The 24,213-nt window shown below is 41.3% G+C and overlaps 1 long non-coding RNA gene across 1 annotated transcript in view; it reads left to right on the plus strand.

Moving 5' to 3' along the window:
• Positions 1 to 24,213, plus strand: part of LOC148137434 (uncharacterized) — an 82,819-nt gene that overhangs the window by 23,447 nt on the left and 35,159 nt on the right. Inside the window, exons 2-3 of the long non-coding RNA XR_015754247.1 lie at positions 13,368 to 13,526; positions 16,167 to 16,244. This is a non-coding gene — a long non-coding RNA (uncharacterized LOC148137434). The remainder of the gene's footprint in view (positions 1 to 13,367; positions 13,527 to 16,166; positions 16,245 to 24,213) is intronic.

Below are 24,213 nucleotides of genomic sequence, written 5' to 3' on the forward strand. Positions count from 1 at the left end.
TTTTCCATTTACTCTAATTTTAGCAATTGATAACTGTAATTCAAGCAAATTATAAATAAATTGCATAAATCACAATTTGCATTTCTAGTTCATCTTTAATACAGCAACATGGCAAAATTGCAAATACTCGCCCCCCCCCCCCCCCCCCCAAAAATGGTGTTCTGATGGAAGGAAATGGATGTGAAGTAGAAAACTCTTACTGCCCTACTCAACTATAAGCTGACCATACAACACTGTTTTCTCTCCATTTGCACAGACCACCAATCTCCACCTCTGTAAAATCCACTTCTATAATCCCTGTATCTGCCTTCATAGCACTGAATCCCTTAGCCCGTCTTTGTCCCTGCTTATTTCACTATTTTGATGCAAAGCCCAGTTCTCCATTAAAGTACTGAGTGGAAATTTCAGTGAAAATGTGTCTAACTGTCTTTAACAGGTATGCTTATCTTGTACATATGATTTGGAGATGCTGGTGTTGGACCGGGGTGTACAAAGTTAAAAATCACACAACACCAGGTTATAGTCCAACAGGTTTAATTGGAAACACTAGCTTTCGGAGTGCTGCTCCTTCATCAGGTGGTTGTGACTATAACCTGGTGTTGTGTGATTTTTATTTTGTACATAAATTGTAAACAGACTTTGGTTCACGAGGATCTTCAGGTTCTTAAGATCTGATGGGACATTTACTGAAACTGATTTTGTCAGAATATATTTTTGATAATGGTGTAGTACTGAGTCGTGCAGACCAGAATGGTAGCAGGTTAAATTCCTAATCTGAGCTGAGTTAGTCCAACTGAACTAATCCAGCAGTTAGCATGAGTAGAATTGGAATTCGTGACCCAAGTAGAGGTATAATTAGTTAAAGTGCCTGTTTTTATTCACTATTTATGACCCCTGCATGACAATGTTTTTGGTAGGCAGTTACACAGATAAGTGCAGAAATAAGTTAAGAATGTGACCCTTCCATCGCCTGATCACCATGATGTTAAACAGACTCCTAGCTCTCAATAGCTGAGCTCACAGATGGGCCTTTAGTTGTGGTGTCAATGGGTTCCTGGTGCCTATTGGTCTTTGCAAGTTTGCCCAGGTGGTGGCACTCCTGAATTTGAAGATTGCAGGTTCATGCAGGGATTGAATAGCACTCCAGTGCAATACTGAGAGGGTGTTGCACTATCAGAGTTGGGACTCCTTAGTTGATGTTGAACTGAGGTGTTGTTTGCCTTCTTCAATCTGCATAAAACTTCACAAGGTGCTCTTTCAAGAAGGAGTGGGTGGATTCACCAGTCGAACCTTCATTGACCAACAATTATCACAAAAATAAATTAGCTAACATTTTCACAATGCTGTTTATGGGAGCTTTTGGGCACAAGTTAGTTGGCTTGTTTTCTACAACAGTGGCTACATTTCAGTTGGTTGTGAAATACTCTGTGACATTCTGGGGTCATAAAACCTGTTATATAAATGTAAATTCAGTCCTTCTTTCTCTACGCAGCATGAGTCAGCACCTTAGAAAGCTGAGGGTTCTGTAATTGAAGTGTCGATAGTATTACCTGAGTAACGGCCACATATTAATCACAACAATTTGCAATTTTATGGAGAAATTAATATGGTTCAATCTTAGCAATTCCTTTGCTAATGCTATGAATGTCAAAATGTACCACTAAAGGTAAATGCGAACCTAGAATTTTATGTACAACTGTACTGCATTAAGCAGAGTTCATTGGATAAGAAAGGCAGTAAAAGTCATCATTGGCCTTTCAAAACGAAAGGGCACCGTTCAAATGCAGATGAACTAATTTTTGCAGTTTTGCATCTATTAGTCCCACATCAAATTTCTGAATTGCTCTCATTAGCATGCTGCAATCTCATTTTCCTGTGGGATTACACTTCCTAGGGCAAGTAACTAATTGGAAACTGTTGACTATTATGTGCTTTGTGTATCAAGGCAACACGAATGAAATTAGCTTCACGTTGTCGTATCTTTTATTATGTTCAGTAATCCATGTGACCCAGGGGATTGTTCACAGAATGTCATTCATTTGTACTTGTATTCAGAAAATAAACTGTATGATTAAAATAAAAAGACTGTGTTGCTACTTTTGCAAAAAAACGAGTTATCAGGATAGAGATCAAGTATGTACTCAAATATTGAGACGTTCCACTGGAAACTCAACAATATGCTTGAGGATGCTCTCCATCTCTTTATTCAGGGTTATAGTCACTACACTACATTTCTCCCTATGTGGCTCAGGGCCACGTTATGTTTTGTCACACTCCCGTGAAGCAGCTCAGGCTATTTTGGATGTCGGTTGTGACTCAGTTAGTAGCAATTCTACCTCCCCATCAGTGGATTGCAGGTTCAAGTCTTATTCTAGGACTTGGGCACATAGATTGAGGCTGAGACTCCAGGGCAGTAGTGAGGGAGGGGCTGCAAGGTTAGAGGTGCTTGTTTTTCAAATGAGACGTAAAACCTAGTTCTCGTAGACATTTTGGGTGAACCCAGGGAAAATACAAAAAGGAACCACACTTCAAACAGCATTATCTGGTCATTATCAAATTGCTTTTTCTGGAAAGTTGTGTTCAAATTAGCTGCTCTGTTTCCTATAGTATAACTGAGTACCCCGCAAGACAACTCAATTAGCAGTATGGTAAAGCACTTTGGAGTGTCGAGTGGTCATGAAAGGTGCTATATAAACACCATGATTTCCTTTTGTTACCATTGTTGTGGGAATACTTAATTTATTTGACCAGAGAATTTCTTTGGTTAAAAATGGTTTTAAAAAGACTGAACTAAAATAGCTGTTACCATCACCTGATAATCAGAGCCAGCCCCCATAAAATAAACAACACCGGTTCCCTCCAAAATACTATTTTAATTTAATCTTGATTAAACTCGTTGAGGCGTCAAGAAATTTACACCTACACAAGCATAAAAGCTGCACATAGTTAAAGATGAAATGTTGCCTACAATAATCCGACTTGAAATTAGACAATGACGTAGATGTCAGAATCCACAAACTGTACGTCAACTGCAACCTCTGAATAAAAGTGTAGAGAAAGGAGCAGGAACTGATAACAGCAAGGAAGCTCTTCTCTTCCTCTTCTCTCCCTCTTCTTTCCGTGTGTTATAGGGAGATGATGGCCGAATGACATTATTACTGGACTGTTAATCCATAGAGTCAAAAGGTGTGGTGCTGGAAAAGCAGAGCAGGCCAGGCAGCATCCGAGGAGCAGGAGAATCAATGTTTCAGGCATAAGCCCTTCATCAGGAATGTGGAGGGGTAAGGGGGCTAAGAGATTAATGGGGGAAGGGTGGGGGTGGGGTTGTGGGGGAAGGTAGTTAGAAAGGCGATAGGTGGATGCAGGTGGGGGGTAATAGTGATAGATTGGTGGGGAGGGTGGAGTGGAGAAGTGGGAAGCAAGATGAGACCCAAGTAATGTTCTGGAGACCTGGGCTCAAATCCAACCATGGTAGATGGAAGGAAATTTGTCATCCTTACCTGGTCTGGCATACATGTGACTCCAGACCCACAGGAAAGTGGTTGACTCTTAACTTACCCCTGGAATGGACAATACCTGCCAGCTTATTCCAGCAATCTGGGTGGGATACTCTTCGGAAGGTCTGTGTGGACTTGTTGGGTCAAATGGACTGTTTCCACACTGTAGGGATTCTATGACTCTATGATGCCATTAATGAATTTGTTAAAAAAAAGTAAAAACGCGACTTGGCAAAATTATTGTTCAGTGGAAGCTGAAGATCTGCAAACTTTGCCACTGCTAAAGAAACAGATAAACAGTTTGACTCAGGTCCTTTCATTCTCACAGCCTAAAGGTATCTTAAAATCATTTGCCTTTATATTCCTGTCCCATCCCTCCCCTTCCTTGTAAGCTCATTTTGTTTGGTGTTTATGTTGTGTTTCATTGGTTCTTTCAGGGTAAAAGGTAATAAAATTGCACTCTCTTTCACTCACAAAACCATTGGGCTTGAATCACCTTACTTTTAGATCTGGTTAACATATGTGATTGAAGTGTGAGTTACATACAAAATTGGGAAAAATGAAATTGCTGTAACCGACTGAGAGGAGACTGAAAAAAAAGAGGGGAGTGTTGTCACCTCCTCACCACATCAGAACAGGTTTTCTTTACCAGGCTAAAGTCACTATATAAATGCAAGTTGTTTCACTGGTAAAATGGTGAATTCTTGAAGTCAGCGTTCTCTTTGAGGGGAGGTATTGAAGGGAAACCACTTGCTCTTGGCTGCTCTTTCAGGCCCTCCTAGTGACAATTCACATAGCAATGGTAGACCATAGAAATGGCAAGGTGAGTGGGTTTGGTATTTGTGCCATTGTAAAACATGATGACTTATTGGCACACTATCATCATGCAGGTTAACATTAGCATCAGTAACGTCCTTCTTAAATAGCCCATTCTAATTAGAAAGGTTATGCTTATTTCAAAAGCCCATTGCAATGTGTGTACTACAAAAATTCACAATAGCCACTCTCTTACAATAGTGTACTTTACAGATCAATATTGCATAGAGTTCCTTGAGAATAAATGTTTTTACAACAGTGCACTGGAATATTTTATGTTACTTACTGTGCTCACTTGGGGCAGACTCATGGATACGCATCCTCTTCCAAAACCCAAGCTAAACCGGGTGCCCTTTTCTTCTGGAAAATCCTTAACGCGATGATGATTCTCATTGATGGTTGAGGGAGCTTGTTGCGTGCAGGTCAGCTGCTGCGTTTCTTTATGTTGCATGTGGCGTGCTTTGGAATGTTCTGAGGTCGTGAAAGGTACTAATCTTTATGTGAAGGGTGTTGGAAAATGCTTGAGTGAATTGAAGCCCAGGATCAACCATGATTGTATTCAGTCTCGATGAGCTAAATGGTCTATTTCTTGTGTTCTTGTGAGTGATTGTGACACAAGTGAATTAAGTTTGGTAATTTTTTTTAAAGTAAGGCCCTCTCCTCTACCTCAACAAAATAAATAATAACTGATGATGATTGGAATCCTTTGACATATTTCAAATGACTTCTTATTGAATATTAACCCTCCCATAATTTGCACACAGGGTGAATTGCTTTGAAGTTTTACTTTTGTAGAAAGAGTGGCCAAAGAGGCCATTCAGCCCATACTCACCATCCGACAGCATCCCACCCAGACCCACACTGTCCTTGCATTTCCCATGGGTAACCTACCTAGCCTGCACATACCTGGACACTATGGGCAATTTAGAATGGCCAATCCACCCCGAACATACACATCTTTGGACTGCGGGAGGAAACCCACGCAGACACGGGGAGAATGTGCAAACTCAGACAGTCGCCTGAGGGTGGAATCGAACCCCATGGAATTGAACCCCTGGCACTGTGAGGCAGCAGTGCTAACCACTGAGCCATAGATTTCTATGCCAACCATCAAAAACGTTGTCTGACATTTACTGTGATCAGCATTTTATGTCAGGAATCAAGTCCCACGTCTTACCGCTGATCCCCCCCTCCACTCCTATAGAATCATAGAATCTGAACAATACAAAAGGAGGCCATTGAGCCCTGCATGTCCATGTTGGCTCTTTAACAGAGTTAGGCTCATTCTGTCTATTCATTCTATATGACCCTGAAAGTCAAAGCTTGTGAATTAAGTGTCTATTGTTTCCCATACCACACAGCAAGGCTACATTGTGAAGCCAAGAATCTATTTTTATGAGCGCTAATTCTTAAACAAAGGTTTGTCTGTGTTGATATTTCCGACTTCCTGTGTACTCCTGCCCAGTATTAATGTCTGTGACGATGTAATCTGGACTGTATGTGGGGAAATTCATCCAGCAGTGTCATTGACCTCCCCACCTCCTGCCCCAAAGGCTGGGTATAAGATGCATTTTTAAAAATGAAATGGATGCTCGGAAGGTGTTGTGTGTGCACAGAAATAATTTTGGGAGTTTGGCTGGGGATTGCCTTTGATTACTACAATTTGTCCTTCCATCTTATAGAGGCTTTCTTTGAAGATCAAAAGATGATCTATTTTGTCAAAAGTCCTTCAGTTCCCAGCAGGAATAATGCTTGCTTTCTAATTGGAATTTCCCGACCAGCCCCATGGTTTTTGTTGTTGTTGCTATGTTTAATATCTTTGCTCCTTTGGGTTGTATTTTGTTTGTTTCTGTAATTGCAGGCTGTGGGATGGTGGAGGAAAACCGATCCCAAATCTTCCTGCTCGTGTTAAGGGTCACTGGACTCAAAGCATTAACTCTGTTTCTCTCTCTACAGACCTGCTGAGTTTCTCCAGCACTCTCTGCTTTTGTTTCAGACTTCCAATATCTGCAGTTCTTTGTTTTATTTTAACCAAACCAACCCTTTTCCCTTTGCTGTCTGGTAAACCAGTTCTGAATAATCCATTAGCTGCTTACCCGACTGTTGGGCTTTAATTCCTGGAGAAGCTAATTTAGAGGTGTCACTTTTCCCTGTGGGTTTCAGAATCGCCCTTATGTATTCATTTATGCTTTCCCACATTCCCGGCTTAGCATTTGAAAAGAACTGTTCAGGTTGAAAATATATCTGCTGTGCTCCCCGCACTAATGGGCATTTGATAGAACAGCGTGGAATGTGTCCCTTTGGTGGTTTGTGAGTGTTGGACAGAGTGAGAGGCAGGATAGTGCCTGAAGCAGAAGAGGAAAAAGAGTTTGCAAAAACAAAAAAGATGATTTTAACATTGCAATGACAATATTGTGTGTTGAGAAATAAGATAGAACAGCATCTGTAACCTCTCAATATGTTGGAAAATGATGATTTGTACTGAATATGATGTATAGTTTAGGGATTACAGTCACCTGATGGTATTTATGCACAACTTACGTTGATCTCCTTCCTATCGGAAAGAAGTTGTGAAACTTGAAAGGGTTCAGAAAAGATTTACAAAGATGTTCCCAGGTTGGAGGATTTGAGCTATAGGGAGAGGCTGAACAGGCTGGGGCTGTTTTCCCTGGAGCATCGGAAGCTGAGGGGTGACCTTATAGAAGTTTACAAAATTATGAAGGACATGGATAGGGTAAATAGACAAAGTCTTTTCCCTGGGGTCAGGGAGTCTAGAACTAGAGGGCGTAGGTTTAGGGTGTGAGGGAAAAGATATAAAAGAGACCTAAGGGGCAACTTTTTCACACAGAGGGTGGTACGTGTATGGAATGAGCAGCCAGAGGAAGTGGTGAAGGCTGGTACAATTGCAACATTTAAGAGGCATTGGGATGGGTATATGAATAGAAAGGGTTTGGAGGGATATGGGCCAGGTGCTGGCAGGTGGGACTAGATTGGATTGGGATATCTGGTCGACATGGATGGGTTGAACCGAAGGATTTGTTTCCATGCTGTACATCTCTATGACTCTTTATAACACCTATAGTTTAGATTATAGTTTAGTGTGGAAACAGGCCCTTCGGCCCAACAAGTCCACACCGCCCCTCCGAAGCCAAACCCACCCAAACTCATTCCCCAACCCTATATTTACCCCTGACTAACACACCTTGCACTGTGGGTAATTTAGCATGTCAAATTCCCCTGCCCTGCACATCTTTAAACTGTGGGAGGAAACCGGAGCACCCGAAGGAAACCCACGCAGACACGGGGAGAATGTGCAAACTCCACACAGACAGGCGGGAATTGAACCCAGGTCCCTGGAGTTGTGAGGCAGCAGTGCTAACCAGTGAGCCACCATGCCACCCCAGTTGCAGTAAAGAAAAGTCCCACAGTACTTCACAGCGATGTTGTCAAAAAAAAATTGCACTGAGTCAGATCAGGGGCTATTGAAACATTGAACCAGAGGTAGAGATCAAATCTGGCGCTGTGGCTCAGTGGTGAGCACTGCTGCCACATAGCACCAAGAAGCTGGGTTTGATTCTGGCCTTGGGCAACTGTCTGTGTGGAGTTTGCACATTCTCTCCATGTCTGTGTAGGCTTCCTCCCACAGTCGAGTGGATTGTCCATGCTTAATTTGTCCAGGGATGTGCAGGCTTTGTGGATTAGCCATGGTAAATGCATGGTTAAAGGGATGGGGTGGACTCAACAAGTCAAATGGCCTGCCTCACCCTGTAGGGATTCTACAAGGTATGAAGACTGTAACAACTAGTTTCAGGTGATGGGGAAGTTACCCAGAACTTGGGTATTTGTCTCTTCCTGAGTTATTCTACCTCGTCATCATTACTCAGCTTTTCAAAACTTCCATTTGACGAGCAAAGAGTGAAAGTGAAATAGCTTAATGACTTCATTGCTCCAATCATTTAAACATCAATGTTGATTACAATCTTGTACAAGTGAAAATAAAATAATTATTGGGAACTTAGAATGTGATCTTCCCTTGTGAAGGGAAGAAGAAAATGAGGGTGGAGGGTTAGTGTAGATCATGACATTTCCCCCTTTTGACTTCAACGGAAAGTAAAACCAGGTGAGAGATAAAACAGTTTGGCAGTGCACTCGCTCCTGTATCACACGATTGTGCAGAGACAAGTTGCAACCCAGATGACAGAAACTGAGAATACAGTAGTTTAAAAACCAGCAAGACAAATTCAGTTGTTAGTCTTCCTTTGTGCAGAATTTCTACTGAGTCATCTGCATGCAGGCAGGCACTACTGAATGCAGCAGCTGTAAGTCTGGTACGGTAGCTCCCAACCTTTTCAGTATTAATGACAATTTACTTTCAAATCACTCGTGGGGCTTGGGTGTCGCTGGCTGGGCCAGCATTTATTGCCCATCCCTCGTTGCCCTTGAGAAGGTCGGGGTGAGCTGCCTTCTTGAACTGCTGCTGTCCACCAGCTGTGGTTTGACCCAAAATGCCATTAGGGAGGGAATTCCAGGATCTCTACCCAGAGACAATGAAGGAAAGGCGATATATATTCCCAGTCAGTTTGGAGAGCAGCTTGGAGGTGAATTTGTTAGTGGTGGTGTTCCCATGTAGCTGCTGTCTTCTGCAATGAAGTGGGTTGTGGGTTTGGAAGATGCCTGTGTAAGGTGAATTTCTTCAATGCAACATACAATTTCATTGCACACCCGCTTTCCTCACACTACATGGTGCAGTAACGGATGTCTGCACCCGCATGGCCCTGTAGTCTTGCGCAGTCGATAGTTGTGCGTGATTTCAGCAGATCCTGCCTTCAGTTATCGACACTGAGACTCTGGAGGTACCTGAAAGCAGGGACACAGCTTCAGCTCACGCCCAAGACATCGATTCTCCTGCTCCTCAGGTGCTGCCTGACCTGCTGTGCTTTTTCAGCACCGCACTCTCGACTCTGAGCTCCAGCATCTGCAGTCCTCACTTCCTTCCACACAACTTCAACACTCAGATAAAGTCCAAACATCTTACAGCAAAATTTCCACCTTATTTTGGCACACCAATGATGGAAAGGCACTGGTCTACTATCAACATTGTAATGTTAAGGGTTGGTTAGCTCAGTTGGCTGGATGGTTACTTTGCAATGAAGAGGTATGCCAGCAGCGTGGGTTCAGTTCCTGAACCAGCTGAGGTTACAATGAAGGATTCTCCTTGTCAACCTCTCCCATCACCTGAGGTACAGTGACCCCTGAGGTTAAACCACCACAAGTTGTCTCTCTGTAATGAGAGAGCAGTCCTATGATCCATAAGGTAAATGGTGAGTTGAACTGTGATATTAGAAGAGTCAGACATATGTTGTGAAGGCAAAACATGAGAGAGTAACCTGTCTGAGAGACCATTCTCACCCTTCAGCTGCAGACTGGACTGGACGAGCCTAAAAAGCCCCATAGGTTGTTCTGCCATACCATACATTTCATCAGCATGAATTGGCTATAAAGCAATTGACGAATTGTGGATGTTATTTGGACAACGTGAACTTTCTACTGCATGGGTCTAGCGATTTTCTATTATTGATCTTCTACAGCGGGATTTTCTATAGAGCACGGTTGCAGAGGAACACACCTGTAGGGTCATCATGCCCCCTCACTAAACTAGACATCACCTTCCAGCCTGCCTCTGGGGGCAGTATGCTGCTTCCAAGATGCCTGAGATTCTGAATTAAAATGAGCATCCCAAGGGAAATGTAATAAATATGTAAGCATTCTGTTTCAGAGGAAGTATCAATTAATTTTTATAACCTCTTGAGCATCTTCAATTTTCATTGTTGCCTCACTGGTTAACCATGTTTTAGCTGAGGGCTATAATTCTCAATCCACCTCTCAATTACCTCATGTAAAACACTTTTTAAAACAGTACACAGGGACCAAACCTTAGGTCACCCCACCAAATAGCTCCTTATACGATGAAATTGTCAAATCACTGTGAAGTGAACATCATTGAAGTGCCTTGGGACATTTAATTATGCTAAAGGTGCTATACAAATACAAAGTGATGTTGTAGACAGAAGAACAAAACTGATAAAAAATTAAGTGGAAGAAGTGAATTTGAAATAAACTCATTGGAAGAATCATATAATCAGAAAGTGGATTTTTGATACACGGCCTCAACAGTTTAAAATCATACTTTTAAATTCAGTTTAATAAAAATGTACTTAAGCTAACTTGAGTTATCTTCTTGTAATGTATAATCTCATTAAAAGCTCCCAGGAGATTTAATACAACTGTTGTAAAGTGCATTTTTTTGCTCTGAGATATATTTCAAGCGTTATGCTTTTTTGTTCAGGACTTAAACTGTTTTTGTGGATTTCTTTGATAAATGTAGATTGTTTAAAAGGACTCAAGGGTGGCCACACAAATCTGTTACTTGCCATTCAAAACTCTGTCTTAACTTGTAGCTTGTCCCTTCCCCCTATTACTTGCTCACCTAGTCAAGCAACAAACTGATTTTAAAACCCCTTCATGGCTTTGTCCCTCTCGATCTTGGTAACTTCCTCTAGACTCACAATCCTTCAAGAAATCGGCACTTCTCTAATACTAGCTTTTTGTGTATCTCCAATTTAATATATTTCACAACTGGAAGCCATGCCTTCAATTACCTAGATCCCAAACTTGGGAATTCCCTCTCTACAGCTCTCTGCCTCAATATCCTATTCAAGACACACCTTAAAACCTAAGTCTTTGACCAAGCTAACTTTGTGTCCCCTTATGTGACTCATTGCCATACTTTATTTTCCAATGGTCTTGTGAATCACCTTAGGATAGTTCATCATGACAAAAGTACTACTTAGATAAAAGTTGTTTTGGTATTTATATTTGAATTCAAACCACAAAGCTTTCCGATCTTGCATGGACTTAAAGAGCTCGTAATCAGAATGATTTATGTTAATACTGTTATGACACAGAGACAGACAGCCGAACAAAATCAGCCTTTCTACCTCTGTATTTGCTACACAGTAAAATTAAGCTGTCGAACACCCCCAAATAGTTACTCCAATGGTTCCTAATCAGACTTTTGAATAAGCAATTCTAGACTTTGTGAATAACTAATTTCTAGTCACTGGTTTTGTATCTTAAACAGATCTTAACTATTTATTAGATATGCAATAACTTCAGCAGAGAGAAAATTAAACAACACGGTAAGCTGATTAATGTCTGTGCTTTAAACATGAAACATTTGTTTTCAGCCCTAATTCACACAAATGACAGACAAACAAACAAGCATGGTTAAGGCAAAAATAAATGATAGTAACAAAACTGGCCAGATTACATAAATGTTTTTCATAACGTGTTCTAGCAGAGACATATGGATTCCTTGGTTGTTTTTTTCCTGATACACTGATCTCCTTCTCAGTTCACCCAGGCAAATGCAGCAATACTTCTAATGCAACTCTTTAACTTCTATGCTTCTGGGATTTGGTGTATCAGATTAGGCAGAGAACTTTTAAATCTTCAAACTGTCTCGGCAGCAACAGCGGACCACCTCTCAGAAAACATAGTTCAACAAAACAGCTTTAATTCTGGTTCTGCGCTGATAGACCGATAGACGCTTCCCAAGACCTCAATCACCATTCAAACCAACTGGCATGTACTTGATCATATGGTCTCTTCCAGACTTGCCAGAACCAATTCCCAAGGACTGACTTTGTTAATAGCCAAACTCTGCTATCTGTTTAAACATAATGCTCTTCTCAGGAGTCCCTGTGTCCATTAGAATCAGTTTAATCAACACTCAGTCTGCAGTTAGGCTCCAGGTTTAGCCACACACACAAACAAAACCTGTTTGGTCTATTCTTTTCCTTTCACCACAAGTTGTCCCAAAATCCACACATCGTTTCCAGCTCACAGTGCCAAATTGATAAGAGAATGAAAATAAAGGTTTACTTTCTTTCTTAGAAAGAGTTCAAAGAACTAGAGAGCATAGATTTAGGGTGAGAGGAGAAAGATATAAAAGGGACCTAAGGGCCAACTTCTTCACGCAGAGGGTGGTACGTGTATGGAATGAGCTGCCAGAGGAAGTGGCGGAGGCTAGTACAATTACAGCATTTAAAAGGCACCTGGATGGGTATATGAATAGGAAGGGTTTAGAGGAATATGGGCCAAATGCTGGCAAATGGGACTACATTAATTTAGGATATCTGGTCAGAATGGATGAGTTGGACTGAAGGGTCTGTGTCCATGCTATACATCTGTATGAGTCTATGATTCCATCACTTTGTAGGTTTATCGAAATCATTGAAGTGCAGCAATCATATCATTTGAAAAAGTGGCAGACACTTCTGAACAACAACTACAGACGAAGACTCGAAACCAATGTGATGAATGATCAAATAATCTGTTTCAGTGAAGTGAGCTCAAAGCACAAAAACTGAGAGTGCATCAAAGTATTAGGAGACACCAGTCCACTACACAGAACTGTGTCCTGACCTAGATCATTTGCGTAAGCATTTCAAACAGATTTTAGTGGGACGGTGGTCTAACTGTAATGTCACTGGATTGGTAAATCAGGGATCCAGGATAATGTTCTGGGGTAAGGATTCGTACCCCTCTGTGGCTGCTGAGAAATTTAAAATCCAATTCATAAATCTGGAATATAAAGCTAGTCTCTGTAATAGTGACAATGATACCATCATAGACTGTTTTTAAAAACCAATCTGGTTCCTAATGTATTTTAGGGGACTGAATCTGCAGCGCTTACCTGCTCTCGCCTACATGTGACTCCGTACACACAGCAATGACTCTTAACTGCCCTCAGATATAGTTTGGAAATCTATTCCATTCATGGACAATTAAGGATGAGCCGCAAATGTTGACCTTTCACCGTGACACACACATCCCATGAAAACAAAAAGCAAAAAACAATTAATAGAACACCTTTGTTACTTTTGTGGAATGTTGCTGTTTTCAAAGCTGATTACTGCATTTGTTGAAATTGAGCTGGTGACTACACTTAAAGGTACTTCCCTGACTGTGGTTATCTTTTACCTAATGCAGCCCTCTCTGAGACAATCCAGAAGCTTTGAATAATCCAGGGTGTTATGAAAACGCTTTATATTTGTTCACATTTGGAGGATTCAAGTTTGGAAGGAATGTGAAAAATGGATTCATTTGAAGTTTTCTGTGGAAAAGCGTGGAATTGGTTCTTTAAAAGAGGTCAGTGGAAATTTACTATCAATTCTGGAGATTTATTTTAAGAAGCTGCTTTGGAATTACATGACTGGTGAAAACTGCATACCTTGCTGTGGACCCATGCTGGGACTATTTTGGACCAGTGACTGCCTGAGAGATGTTCTTGTTTTATCTGATTCAGTTGGAGGAAAACTTCCTAAGAATAAGCTGCTTAGCTGATCTCTCACTTGCAAAAAGTAAACCCTTTCAAGCAAATTCGAACTTTGTTCAATTCAGGATTAAACCCATTTGTTCTTCAGAAAGAGCAATTGAAGGGATGTCTAACAATCATGCTTCCTGAGCAAACTGCATTAACAAAACTTGAGAAATAACCATGCATGATTGATAACTTGACAGAATATCTGAGCAACAGACTTTGAAACATTCCCCATGTTATTGTTTGCCCTAAGTGTGATACAAAGAACAAAGAAAATTTATAGCCCAGGAACAGGCCCTTCGGCCCTCCAAGTCTAAGCCGATCCAAATGTAATGTCTAAACCTGTCGCCCAATTCCCAAGCATCTGTATCCCTCTGCTCCCCACATACTCATGCATCTGTCCAGATGCATTTTAAATGAACCTACCATGCCTGTCTCTACTACCTCTGCTGACAACGCGTTCCAAACACCCACCACCCTCTGTGTGAAGTACTTGCTGCGTGTATCCCCCTTAAACTTTCCATCTCTCACCTTGAAAGCATGATCTCTCATTATTGAATCCTTCACCCTGGAAAAAACCTTGTGTCTATCCACCTTGTCTATACCCTTCATGATTTTGTAAACATCAATCAGGTCCCCCCTCAATCTCCTTTTATCTAGTGAAAATAAACCTAACCTACTCAACCTCTCTTCATAACTAGCACCTTCCATACCAGGCAACATCCTCATAAACCTTCTTTGCACCCTCTCCAAAGCGTCCACATCCTTTTGGTAATGTGGTGATCAGAACTGTACACAGTATTATAAATGCGGCCGAACCAATGTCTTGTATAATTTTAACATGACTTGCCAGCTCTTATACTCAATATCTCGTCCAATGAAGGCAAGCATACTATATGCCTTCTTGACCACTCTATCCACCTGTGCAGCAACCTTCAGGGTACAATGGACCTGCACTCCCAGATCTCTCTGCCCATCAACTTTTCCCAAGGCTCTTCTGTCCATTGTATAATGCGCTCTAGAATTAGACTTGCCTAAATGCATCACCTCACATTTGTCTGGATTGAAAGCCATCTGTCACTTTTTCGCCCAACTCTCCAGTCTATCTATATCCTCCTGTATTCTCTGACAGTCCCTTATGCTTTCTGCTACTCCACCAATCTTTGTGTCATCTGCAAACTTGCTGATCATACCAACAGTTCCCTCTTCTAGATCATTTATGTATATTACAACAACAGTGGCCCCAATACTGATCCCTGTGGAACACCACTGGTCACCTTTCTCCATTTTGAGAAACTCCCTTCAACTATTATTCTCTGTCTCTTGTTGGTCAACCGGTTCTTTATCCACCCAGCTAGAATACCCTGCACACCATGTGACTTCACTTTCTCCATTAGTCTACAATGGGGAACCTTATCAAACACCTTACTAAAGTTCATGTATATGACATGAACAGCCCTTCCTTCATCTAACAACTTGGCCACTTCCTCGAAGAACTCTATTAAGTTGGTAAGGCACGATCTCCCCTGCACAAAACCATGTTGCCTATCTCTGATAAGCTCATTATTTTCTAAATATAAATAGATCCTATTCTCAGTACCCTCTCCAACAACTTCCCCACCACCAACATCAGGCTCACTGGTCTGTAGTTACCCGGAATATACAGGGGGACAACATGAGCAACCTTCCAGTCCTCCGGCACCTCACTTGTGTTTAAGGATGCCACAAAGATATCTGTCAGGCCCCAGCTATTTCCTCTCTCGCCTCCCTCAGCAACCTTGGATAGATCCCATCTGGTCCTGGGGATTTGTCCACCTTAATAACCTCTAGCCTACCCAAAACATCTTCCCTACTTATGTCAATGTGATCCAGACTAATCAAACTTCTATCTCTAATCTCAAGATTCATCATGTTCCTCTCCTCAGTGAACACTGATGCTAAGTAACCATTCAGAATCTCACCCATTCTCCCAGATTTGGCACACAGCCTTCCTTCATTATCTTTTATGCTTTATGATGTATTTTCATAAAGCAAATCTCTGCAGATAAATCTGCTTGTTTGCCCTTTTCCTAAAGAATGTGTGTTTGTGCATATATTTGTGTGCCCAAGTCTGAGTTCCTGTGTGTGTTTATCTGTGCACACGTGCGTGAATGTGTTAATGTATGAATGTGATGGATAGTGCTTGTGCTGTTTGTTTCTGTACAAATATGTATCCCTGTGTGTGAGAGAGAGCGAGACAGAGAGAGAGAGAGAGAAAGAGACTATCCTAACGAATTATTGTGCCTTTCTTAATATGTTTTGTTTTTGTAATTAATCATTAACTTTCTTGACTGAGAAATCTGATTGATAGGTCCTGTTGTTTGGTACCTGATTTTGGTAAAATCAGCTTTAATGAGTGATTAAAGGTAACATTAATTAAAGTATTTAATTGGTCATCTTTGTAACTGGAAAATGTGTTTCTAATTTAGGTTATGACCTATGGAGTAGTGACACTACAGATACAGTTTGGGACCAGATGATGCTTCTCTCGCAGCCTGGAATACAAAGTTAGTATCAATAGTACTGACCATGATGCTATTGCATTATTGTAAAAGATCCATCTACCTCACAGGTTTCATTTAGGAATGGAAGTCTGCCTTCATTATCCAGTCTGGCTGATTGGTGATTCTGGATCCACGGCCTTCAGAAATGACCTAGCAATCAAGAAGGTGGCCCATCGCCAACATTTCCACGTCAATAAATATTGGCCTTGCCTACCACCCCTAAAAATGATTGAAAAAAACTCCAGTCAGTATAGATACTGCATAATTTCAAGGTTTTGGAATAATTTCATGTTCATTTGCGTTAGACATTTCAGCATTGTTTTATAATACCAGAGCCAGTTCTTTATTGTAAAGTATTCAAGAGTAAAGTTAAAAGAAGCAGAATCCCTGCTGCACTGAAAGAAGTCATTCAGTTCATTCAGTCTGCACTGATCCGCCAAAGATCATCCCACCTGAACTCATCATTATCCCCAAAACCCACCCAGCTTGCATATCCCTGCACCCTATGGGCAATTTAGCATGGCCAATCCACCTAACTTACACATCTTTGGACTGTGGGAGGAAACCGGAACACCCGGAGGAAACCCATGCAGACACGGGGAGCTCCCTGTTGCTGTGCTAACTGCTGAGCCACTTGCCACCCGATAGTTTGCAAAAAGGCTCATCTGAAGTATGAATTGCAGTGCAAGACCATTTGGTGTGAATGATCTGTTTCTGTGGTGTGAATTCAATCTCATTCTTTCACATCATTTGACCATCTGTTACTTTCTGTTAACCCTGTTACCCAATTTGTGAAAAAGTGTCTCTATGTACATTTAAAAATATTGTCTTACATCTAAGAGGTGTAGATTACACCACAAGTGACACAAATGACTTTGGTAAATATATAATTAGTGTATTTCCTGAACCATTGCTCAAATTAAGTTGAGGGATGTATAGTTCTATGACAATCAGTGATCGCAACAAGATTATCGATTCATAATCAGGAAAATTGTATTTTTATTCTATAACATTGTGTGGTAATTTGGGAATTGCGGTGAATTGTAAAATGATCACCACTAGCTGACACAATGTGTTTTTTCTCCATGCTTACCACCAATAACCACAAACATATTTGTTGTCCCATATCCACCTCTATACTCATGATTGTCATCATCGTCATTAATACCTAACGCCATTGTGCACATTAGGAGAAAGTGAGGACTGCAGATGCTGGAGATCAGAGTCGAAGTGTGTGGTGCTGGAAAACCACAGTGGGTCAGGCAGCATCCGAGGAGCAGGAGAATCGACATTTCAGTATTGTGCACATTGCTGTGTAATCTTGTATTCAGCAATGAAGATATCTGCACAACCCAGTCAATCACCAGTAAATCCTCAGCTTAAAATCGCAGAAATAAAACTCATCTCACATCAATATTGGACAGGCAACTGGGGAGGGAGACAGGTGATAAATGGAGAAAGACAAAGGAAAGTAGAAACAGCAGACAGAGAAGGGGGAACAGAGGAAGTGATACCAAGCAGAAAGAGCGAACAGGGAATGTGAACATAGTCAGGTTGAGAAAGAGAGAGTCCAGAGGAGATTACTAAAAAATGGTTCCAGGGATGAAAAACTTCAGTTACTTGAGTTGAATGGAGAGGGTGGGACTGGTCTCCTTGGGGCCCAGAAGGTGAAAAGGAGAACTGATCAGAGTTTTTAAACTCATGAGTGGATAGAGTAGACAGGGAAACACTGTTCCTGTTCATAAGAGGATCAATAATACGAGGACATGGACTTAAAGTGCTTTGTGAATGTGATGTGAGAAATCTTTATCAGTGAATTATTTAGGATTGGAGTGCAGTAGAGGCTGAGAAAACTGAGGTATTCAAGAAGGCTTTGGTTGATTATTTGAAGAGAAACAATGTGCAAGGGTGAAGGGAAAAGGCAGGAGAATGGCTAAAAGTTATGATGCTCGTTGGAAAGTTAGGGCAGACATGATGGGTTGAATGGCCTCCTTCTGCACCATTCCATGAAAATGATCAGTGACAGACAGATCAAACTGTAAAACTATAGTGAGATCAGTCTGAATAAAACAGGGCAAACATCTACCTTATAAATTAAAGTAAACAGATGCGGGGGATCTCAAGTGTAAACAGATGGAGCTGGAGAAACCCAACAGGTCTGGCAGCATCTGTTGACAGAGAGAGAAACAGAATTAATGTTTTGAGTCCAATTTAACTCTTCTTTGGAACATTAGCTAGGAACATAGGAACAAAGGTAGGTCATTCATGGAGCCAGCTCCACCATTTAATACAATCATGGCTGATCGGACACTTTAATAATGTTTCCACATCCCACACCGTAAACCTGGACATGATTTTTAATCAGAAATCTACCAATCTCTATCCCAAATGTACTCAAAGATGAAACTTTCTCAGCCCTTTGTGGTAGAGAATTCCAAAGATTCAGATCTTCTGAGTAAAAATATTTCTCGTCATCTCAGACCTAGGTCCACTGCTTTTTGTCACTTATATATGAACATGGGAGGTATGGTCAGTATGTTTGCAGATGGACACCGAAAGTGGACGGTTAAGAAGGTTATCTCAACTATAATGGGTTCTTGATCAGATGGGCCAATGGGCTGAAGAGTGGCAGATGGAATTTAATTTACTTAAATGTGAGGTGCTGCATTTTGGAAAGGCAAATCAGGGCAGCACTTATACACTTAATGGTAAGGCCCTGGGGAATTCTGCTGAACAAAAAGACCTTGGAGTGCAGGTTCATAGTTCCTTGAGAGTCACAGATAGATAGGATAGTGAAAAAGGCATTTAATATGCTTGCCTTTATTGATCAATCCATTGGATATAGGAGTTGGGAGATCATGCTGTGGCTGTACAGAACATTGGTTAGGCCACTTTTGGAATGCTGCATTAAGTTTGGGTCTCCCTGCTATTGGAAGAATGTTGTAAAACCTGAAAGGGTTCAGAAAAGATTTACAAGTATGTTGCCAGGGTTGGATGGTTTGAGCTATAGGGAGAGGCTGAATAGACTGGGACTGTTTTCCCTGGAGTGAGGGTGAGGGATGACCTTATATAGGTTTATAAAATCATGAGGGACATGGATAGGGTAAATAGCGAAGGTATTTTCTCCAGGGTAGGGGGGAGTTCAAAACGAGAGGGCATAGGGTTAGGGTGAGAGAGGAAAGATTTAAAAGGGACATAAGGGGTAACTCACACAGAGAGGGGTGCATGTATGGAATGAGCACAGAGGAAGTGATGGAGGCTGGTACAATTACAACATTTAAAAGTCATCTGGACGGGTATATGAATAGGAAAGGTTTAGAGGGATATTGGCAAGTGCTGGCAAGTGGGACTAGATTAGGTTAATTTATCTGACTGGCATGTATGAGTTGGATCGAAGGGTCTGTTTCCATGCTGTGTATCTCTATGACTCTATGACACTGAGTGGCATCCTTCTTTTTTTCAATTATGCCCCTTGGTTCTAGACTCTCTGATCAGGCAAAACATCTGAACATGCATATACCCTGTTTATCTTTTTCAGTATTTTGTAAGTTTTTCTGTTTCTCCCTCCACAGCTGCTGCCAGACCTGCTGAATTTCTCCAACACTTACTGTTTATATTTAATAGATAATTGTTACAAATATTGTTGTAGCTGTAATCACATTTTCACATCTAACTTCAACATTCAGTGCAGAACTGTGTAAATATAGTACTCAACTGCCAACATCAGTCACATCAGGTTGAAACCAGTGCTCCCTGCATATGTAGTTCATTTAACAGGCGACTAACTCCCATGTACCTCCATCCACCTTATCTATTTACATTTTTAGTGAACCATAACATTGTTTTAATGCTAGTGTAAACAATACAACATTTTATCGAATTACTGATCAGTGTGTTTTTAAAAAAACTCTTGTCGTGATTTTTTAATAGCCTTAAAACTTGAAGTGACTGAGAGGTTGGTGAACTTGAAGTTAAAATTTCAATGTACAATAATTGTGCTGGATTCGTCAACAAAATTAGTAGCATTTATTTTGAACGTTAATCCAGATGAAAGGTCACTGACCCCAAACGTTAACTCTCTCTCCCTCTCATGCTGAAATATAGAATCACAAAACAGTTCCAGAGCAGAAAGAGGCCATTAAGCCCATCATGTCTGTGCTGTTTCTCTGCAAGTGCAACTTGTTTAGCGTTCTTTCCCTGGCTTTACCCCAGTGCAAGTTTGTGCTAACCTGTTGAGTATTTCCAGCATTTTCAGTTTTTAATTTCAGGGTACCAGTCAGTTAGCTTGCATCGATGTCATAAATTTTAGGAACACAAACGTAAGAAGGAAAGCACGTTTCTTCTCTTTATACAATGCTTGGAAAGTTTGTGGCAAAGGTGATGGGTGGAATTGTCCAGGCTGGTAGGAAATCAGCGAGGTGGCAGGTGACAGCTTGTCATTGGGACTGGCACCCAATGCCTTCCCCCTCTCTACCCAGTGAAGGTCCAGGCTGGCAGGCTCAGGGATGAATGTCCCACCCGACTCCAGTTAAAACCCTTAGTTGTGCGCTTCCTGACCATTTTCCCACCGTGATCCTGTATCAAGGCTTTGAAAGTCATTGTGATCCCTCATTGATAACTGAGAGCATTGAGAAGGATTGGAGGTGAGTTATGAGCACGAGGGACAGGGGGTGAGGTGGGTGGGATTTGGGTGGAGAAAAGGCGTGATGATAACAGGGGTAGTGGTGGAAGGGACGGGATGGGAGTTGGGGAAGGGGGGTAGCGGTAGTTGGAACTCCACAATGGCCAAGTTTGCCTCGGGGTTTTGCAACCCCAGAATTTCAGCTTGTGACCTTTGGTGGGTCTCACTTTGAGAAGTCTTGTTTTAAGTGGCCAATTAACCATTTTGTAACTGCCAGGGCTGCAAGATACTCATTCTCCAGAGGGGGCAGCCTACCTGACTAGCAAATCCATTGGGGCATGAGCCTGTTCAGGTTGACTAGGAATGGGCTTCAGTCTCCAATACATTACATGTTCGGTGACATGGACAAGGGGGGGGGACGCAAAGCTCTGGCCGCTGAATACAACTCCCCTGCCCTGGTGTCTGAACCTTATGGCTCCCCTCTCTCCAAGGCCCCCATCTCATGAGATCAACCCTAACTTGCTATTGGGCTGCTCTTCTATCCTGAAACTCCAGGTGCTGCTGTACTGGCAGTGACCACAACTCCGCTGTGGCGCTGCTGAGTGCTGGAGGTGCTGGTCTTTAATTAGCTGTACCTCTAGTGGGTGGGACATTGCATCCTGTGATCCTCAGTTTGGGGGTGGGGTAAGGAGTTAAAGCGAAAGGTACTTTAAACTAAGGGTTTCAGCACCATGTTGCATGCACATGTAACTGAAGGTGGTGAGCTGTGGCCCGCATTCATACTGGAAATTGGGGTACAGACTCTGGAAAACCTATAGATTAGGAACCCTTTGGGATTTGTCACTTGTATCTGTCTTTGGATTAAGAAATTCTCTCTGTGTGCACTGATGCAAAGTGCAGCAATGCCTCACTTCTCCTATTTTAATTCAAATCCTTCTATTGTCTCACTCCTCACTAACTTCTTCCCACACCAGAAGCCCCCGAGAATTCTGCTTTCCATCTGTTCAGGATCTCTGATCTTCTACAGCATCACACTACCTTCTCTAAATCTTTTCTGTCTCTCCACCTCTATCCCTAACAGCACTATGGGTATACATACAAAATGGACGAGAGGCAGCATACCAACATGTGCTCAAGGGCAACCAGGCATGGGCAATAAATGCTGACCCAGCCAGCAAAACTCACATCCCATGAATTAAATATTAAAAATTCTCAGGAAAACATTGCAATGTGCTGTATTAACAACGAGCACATCTTTCACTAAATCCCAACAGACTGATTAAATGGGCTCTTACTGAACTTTAGTGCTAATCTATACCCATGTTGCTTAGTAAATGGACAGCGATTTCACACCGGATCTACATGTCTATCCTCAAGTTCGTTTATTAAATTACATTTTGAACTTCAGTAGTCGATTTTGTACTAAAACTAATGGAAACAGTTTTGAAAACAGCAAGGCATTTTTTTGAAACTTGGTTTTGTGGGTATTGTAATGAGGTCAGCCAGGTGAACCTCATAGAATGGGAGTTCCCTGATTGGGGTTGTTGATCTGGGCCAGTCAGGGAGCCCAGGCTAACAGATATGAACAGGAGTGTCAGAGATTCTGTTCACTCAGAGAGCTGGCTCTGAGGGAGCTGGGTCAGTGTCAGGGACTCGCCATGTATGAATACAGGGTGACTTAGTGATGGGACACCAACCTCTGTGGAGCTATTGCAGGTGTCATTGGGTTTGAAGTTTTCACCATTTATTTTGGTACACTCAATTACCTGGTAATCGACCTTTACACATGAGTGATTTATGGTTTGTTGTACTTTGACTCCTTTTACAAAAGAAATGCAGTTCTTTCTACAAAAAAAAATCAAAAAAAGAATAGTTCTACTTTGAATTCTGCACCATACTTACTCATCAAGTTAGAAGAACAGAGCTGTACAGTGCAGTTTGTGTTCTTTTAAATCAGGTAATTAGATATGGTCCACCTGGGATTCTCGGCATACCCTGCCTCTTTTATATAAGTAGAAGGACATTGTTTCACATTAAGTATGAGACAAGGCAAGGAGATACCAGGACTAGTGCAGACGACTGACCCTGCATCATCCCATTCCACAGTTCAGCAACCCAGGCAACTGAACTAATCAACCGCTAATTTAAATCACGGTGACAGAGTTTCCTTTTGAACACTGTAGCAACATTTTTTCATGTGATTTGGAGATGCGGGTGTTGGACTAGGGTGTACAAAAGTTAAAAATCACACTGCACCAGGTTATAGTCCAACAGGTTTAATTGGAAGCACACTAGCTTTCGGAGCGCCGTTCCTTCACCAGGTAGTTGTGGAGGATACAATTGTAAGGCACAGAATTTGTAACAAAAGTTTACAGTGTGATGTAACTGAAATTATACATTGAAAAATACCTTGATTGTTTGTTGAGTCTTTCAAGGGCTAACACCTTCAACATCTTACCTAGCTAACACCAGTTGTTACAGTTAACCCGAGAATGTAACTTTTAAAAAACAGTTTTGTGATTACACATGAAAGAAGTGAAACTATCATGGTATTCGAACAGATGAAAGACTCAACAAACAATCAAGGTATTTTTCAATGTATAATTTCAGTTACATCACACTGTAAATTTTTGCTATAAATTCTGTGTCTTACAATTGTGTCCTCCACAACCACCTGATGAAGGAACGGCGCTCTGAAAGCTAGTGTGCTTCCAATTAAACCTTTGGACTATAACCTGGTACTGTGTGATTTTTAACTTTTTCATGTGGTTCTTGACTCTTGCACTAAATAAATAGCTGATTAGTGCAGTTTGAGTAACACACAGCCAAGTGCAACAGTTTTTAAATCACTCTTGGGGCATGGCAGCATTGGCTAGGCCAGCCTTTATTGTTCTTCCCTTGAGAAGGTGGTGGTGAGCTTGTCTCTGAGCATATGTTGTCAATCGAATGTGATAAACAAAATTAAACTTTAATGAATCTGCCAGAAAGAAAATGCAAAGAATGAACATAGATTGGTATAACAAAAACAGAAGTTGCTGAAAAAGCTCAGCATGTCTGGCAGCATCTGTAGAGAGAAGTCAGAGTTAACATTTCAGGTCTCGTGACTGTTTCTCAGAACCAGTTTATTTAACTGTACAATATGTCCTTAAGTAGATGCTTTAGGACTTCAATTCCATTAGAATGTATTTGATTGGAGAAAATCAGATCTAGCAAAACACAAAGTTGTAAGGAGTGGATGAATCTGTTTTTAGAGCTGATTATATAGCTATTAGAACATCAGAGCTTGCAAAGTTGATTTTCAAACCTGTTATTTTCACTTCTGTAATTGTCTTAAAGATATGCTAATGTATA

This window comes from Chiloscyllium plagiosum, unplaced genomic scaffold (genome assembly GCF_037043375.1).
Source record: "Chiloscyllium plagiosum isolate Xiang-an unplaced genomic scaffold, Cpla_swu_hap1 HiC_scaffold_43, whole genome shotgun sequence".
Taxonomy (NCBI): Eukaryota; Metazoa; Chordata; class Chondrichthyes; order Orectolobiformes; family Hemiscylliidae; genus Chiloscyllium; species Chiloscyllium plagiosum.